Here is a 5,520-nt window from a genome sequence, read left to right as displayed (position 1 = left end):
AGTCAAAGTAGCCTTTATTGCTGTGGTTCATTGCTTCATGTTAAACAGTTCATATTTTGGTTCATGGATTCATTATCTTCAATATTTCTCAGGATGTAATTAAGCATTTTTTTTATTTCTCAATTTTTTCAAATAACACTAAGGTAAATTATCCCCTTTTTATTCTTTCTAGTTTTTAAAATATCATCTCTTAAAAATGCATACATTTTGTTGCCAACTTATTTTTTAAAATTAAATTAGAGATGTGTTTGTCAGTGCTGTTTTGGTGGCAGGTTCAATGAATGGGTAGACACCTAGCTATTTTACTGATGGAGCTTCTTATCTTCTGGAAGGTTGAGATGAGAAATAAAGGAGATCAATTCCCCATTTATAATTTTTCCATTGATTCCTATGGTTTGGGACTCACTTCTCACTATTGCCATACCCTGTACCTGCTTTCACTTCAACAATAATTTCCCTGGGATTTTGCCAGTAGAATTATTGCCCTGTCCCAAAGAGAATTTCCCATTCCCCAACATGTTCAAACTATGGCTTCCTTTTTTCTAGGCAGTCAGTTGACATTCTTCTGCCCTCTCTTAATTCCATTGATTTGTTTAAAAATATCCCATGTGTTCACAATCTGTATTCCATATGGTGATTTTATAGCTATATTTTACTTATTGCTTGCTATAATATCATTCTCAACTTCAGAAGAAACTATAAATCCATGTTTTCAGTGCAATACCCTGACTTAACCCTTTTAAGGTTTAGAAGTAAGTGAAACACTGGACAGTGATTTTATTTGGACCCAAGAATTCCATAATTTGAAGCTCTGAAGTAATTCTCACAGAAAACTGGGAGCTGATCCCAAACACCTGGAAAGTTCCACAACATGTACAGCTTCTCCTGTCCTCCCATGCCACTTGAGAGAAAGCACACCACAGTCTCCAGAGAGAAGACCCTGAGCAAGTATTAAGTTAAAATAAAATAAGACAGTACTTGCCCAGAGCCTCAATATGACTTCTCAAACTTGGAAATCACTGAGTACAAATGCTTCTTTCATCTTGTCTGCACAGACAAATCATATCTAAGTACATTTTGTCATAGCCTCTTCTGCAATCTTCATTATTTAGCTTGTTGACCTTTTTAAAGAGTTGTAATGTTCAAGCTAAATGAGAGGAGCTACGCTGAAGTTGGAGTGGTCAATAGTTCTGCTGCTTCTTTTACAATATGCCCTCATCAGAGTCCTATTGAAGAGTAAGCCTACTTGCTCCTTTTAGTTAACAGCCTTCATGATTAATCTGTCTTACATCATGCTTCTCTTGCTTACATTTTAAAGTCGATATAATTTATTACTTGGGATCATCTTACTATGCGAAGATACTTACCATTTTCAGGATAAGCTTTAATTATTGATATAGGAGAATCATTTAAACATGATTGTCATCTTCTATTTCTAGCTAGTTTTACTACTAAGAAAGTGATATTTGCAAACCACTTTTTTTTTTTTTTTTTTTTTTTTTTTTTTTTTTTTTTTTTTTTTTTTTTTTTTTTTTTGAGACGGAGTTTCGCTCTGCCACCCAGGCTGGAGTGCAGTGGCCGGATCTCAGCTCACTGCAAGCTCAGCCTCCCGAGTTCACGCCATTCTCCTGCCTCAGCCTCCCGAGTAGCTGGGACTACAGGTGCCCGCCACGTCGCCCGGCTAGTTTTTTGTATTTTTAGTAGAGACAGGGTTTCACCATGTTAGCCAGGATGGTCTCGATCTCCTGACCTCGTGATCCGCCCATCTCGGCCTCCCAAAGTGCTGGGATTACAGGCTTGAGCCACCGCGCCCGGCCGCAAACCACTTTTTAAAAATTCACAAATGATCCATAAATCCCCTGATTTAAGTATCTGATAACAAAATGGCTAGGAAAGAGCCTCTCTTTTCAAACCTGTGGGAATTCACAAAAGGCAGAGCCAACAATAAGCTGGCTTCATAACATTCTTGAAATCCTAAAAAGATCTTGTTGACAAGTTTGGGAATGGCAAAGCAGTGACTTGGAAAATCAGGTCCCATGCTGTCCTGGAATGCTAAAATTTGAATGAGAAGCAAAATGAGAGGCCAAAAGCAGAGAAGAGGTCAGATATACAGGAAATGATGGAAAAAGTGTGAATGTAGAATTTGCGTTACAGATGCCAAGCTTTTTTCCTCTCTCAGTATTTTAGTAGATATTTGACACTTTGATCAAATCACAAGTATATCATAAACTCGAAAACTTTGATTTTTATATTTTATTTGCTCATCTTGATCATAATTTTTAAATACACTATATTCTTTAAGGCCCATTTAATTATCTTTTTTCCATAGAATCTCCCATAATATACTATTCTATGCTACTCAGAGTAGTATAAAATGTAAAATAAAATTTACCATCTCCACACATTAATATTTTTGTTTTATCTTTTTCCTTGCTTATTTGGAACTGAACCATGTTATTACAATAAAAAATACATGAAAAAAAATTTTAGTCTTTACTTGTTCTACCAAAAACTTTCTTCATATAATCTTTTGTAAGTTAGCCTATATTCTGGCAATGTTGAAACTTACACAAAAATGAGAAGATTAACATAATTCATAGCAGATAAAATTCCATGTGCTCATGACCCCACTTCAGCAATTAGTTACATTTTGTCAATGTTTTAAAAAACTTTCTCTCCTTTCTCAGTTGATTGACTATATGAGTACAGTTGACTCTAGAATAACATGGAGGTTAAGAGTGCTGACACCCCCACAGTCAAATATTTATGTATAACTTTGAATCCCCCAAAACTAAACTACTAATAGCTTGCTATTGTCAAGAAGCTGTACTAATAACATGCACAGTTGATTAACCCGTGTTTTGCATATTAAATGTATTATATACCATAGTCTTACAATAAAGGAAGCTAGAGGAAAGAACATGTTATTATGAAAATAATAAGAAAAGAAAACATATTTCATTAAGTGGAAGTACATCTTCATAAAGGTCATCATCCTCATCGTCTTCACATTGAGTAGGCTGAAGAGAAGAGAGAATACAGGTTGACTTGCTGTATTGGGTTGGCAGACGTGAAATAAAATTGCATAAAAGTGGATCTGTGAAGTTCAAACTTGTGTTGTTTAAGGGTTGAGTGTATATAGTTTATAACTCTTAAGTTCCAGTTCTGGTTATCATTAATCCCAGGGTGGACACTACATCTATCAACATCCATAAATTGTGCTTCTGTAAATTTCCTGTCAGTAAAAACCTATATAGGTTATTGGAATAGTACGTACAAGATGCCCATGTATTATATCCAATACTTACATAGTGTGATTATGTACAAGTTACTTAACCCAACAAAACAAGGATGTAGACTGACATACCCCCAAATTAATCAATAAGTTAATTGAGCTTGGCAGTAGGACATTAATTATTTGCCTTTCATAGTCTTCTAATGACACTAATATTCCTATCACACTGCTTTCCATTATTGATTCTTGTCTACTCTACACATCCACTGTCAAAAATACTTGAACCTTGGAGTCAATGGCTATTACTCCAATATCCACTTTATTATGCTAATTTTTTTTTTTTTTTTTTTTTTTGGCTGTCATCCAGTAAGCTATAGTCAGACTAGTACTCCCCGCTAGAAATACATACACAGGAATGTGACAACAAATTTATCCTAGCTTGTGATGGTTAATATTGAGTGTCAACTTGATTGGATTGAAGGATGCAAAGTATTGTTTCTGGGTGTGTCTATGAGGGTGTTGCCAAAAGAGATTAACATTTGAGTCAGTGGACTGGGAAAGGCAGCCCCACTCTCAATCTGGGTGGTCACCATCTAATCAGTTGCCAGCATGGCCAGAATAAAAGCAAGTAGAAGAATGTGGCAAGACTAGACTGGTTCAGTCTTCTGGCCTACACCTTTCTTCCATGCTGGATGCTTCCTGCCCTCAAACATGGGACTCCAAGTTCTTCACCTTTGGGACTCGGACTGGCTTCTTTGCTCTACAGATTGCAGACAGTCTATTGTGGGACCTCACCTTGTGATTGTGTGGGTAAATACTCCTTAATAAACTCCACTTTATATATACATCTAACCTATTAGTTCTGTCCCTCTAGGCAACCCTAGTACATAAATTTCTTAGAAAATCATTTAAGAATTTATTAAGATTCTTTGTAGAAAACATTTTATTATTGTAAAAATTGGTAAGAAAAAGTATTAGAGAGGTTTAAATTTCGGCATCATTGGAAACTGAAAACACATATGCAGTGTGGAGGGCAGAAATTTTGTGCCTATTTTTAACTGTTTAAAAAAGATTATAATTTCACAAATCCTATATAATCTAATTTTATTTTTATTATCATCTTGACCAAAAAAAAAAAAAAAAAAAAGTATCTGAGTGTTCCAGCATCTTTGCTCGATCCCATTTCTTTTTTCAATCCAACTGTGCTTACATCAACTACTTCATCAACTGGACAAAAATAGTAATTGTATAAATACATAAAAACCAAAGAAAACCCCATACTTAAATGTTATCACTAAAAAGACTCCTAACTTTCTCAGACAATTAATAAATGCTTAATAATTCATTTATATTTATATATTTTCAATGAAATAATCACATTACTGTTAATGTAATTTATGTAAAGATTTAAGTACATCAAACTTTAAAATTCTGGAAAAATAAAATTAAATTGGTTTATGCAAGTATAAACTCACAGAATTTATTTCTGGCTTGTATAATCTGTAATTTTGTAGCAAGTATGTTCTTCTCTATAACTTTCCTTATTTTTGAAAGACCCGTAGAAAGATTGGTGCAACAGAAAAGACAGTTTATCTTTATACCATTGTTTTCTCCTGTTTCAGGTTATGTTTAATTTCTTAATATCACTGAAAACTCAGCTTCTGACTTCAAGGGTTCAAGAACAGCCCTGAAGGATTCTGTTTTACAGCTATGTAAAATATGTTGACTCTTCAGATTCCTACAAGTTCCAGATGACGATGGAGTACAAAACACAGTTTCTAGTTCTTAATGGTGTTGATATCACAAAAATTATTGTTTTTCTTAGTAACACCAAATATTTGTTACAGTGATGTTTTATATTTTGAAATGGGCAGTATGGTTCTACAGCACAGAATTTCAAAAAAAAACTTATTTTTTGCTTTATTCTATTCCCAGAGGCAGCTTCTGAAAAGCCACTCTGCCCTGAAAACGCAGCCTACATAATTGAAGACAAGTGATATAAATAATTTGCCCTGTATAAGTAAAATGAAAACACAGCATGTTAACTATTTTTAGTTCCAATTACTAGGTAACACTGACATTAAATTACTGAGTTCAAGGCTGCTGGAATAAGTTTAGAATTATACTTGGTATGCCATACCAATTTAAAAATGTGGAATCTAAATTATTATTCTGTCAAGATTTAAGTTTAGTGATTGAACATATACATGATCAATTTCTTGCTCTGATTGAACTTCCACTTTATGAGAACTATGTTATTGCTTCAGATTTCTCCTAGAAATATC

The sequence above is a fragment of the Rhinopithecus roxellana genome, chromosome 13 (assembly GCF_007565055.1).
Source record: "Rhinopithecus roxellana isolate Shanxi Qingling chromosome 13, ASM756505v1, whole genome shotgun sequence".
Taxonomy (NCBI): domain Eukaryota; kingdom Metazoa; phylum Chordata; class Mammalia; order Primates; family Cercopithecidae; genus Rhinopithecus; species Rhinopithecus roxellana.
Note: the sequence above shows the minus strand (reverse complement) of the source record.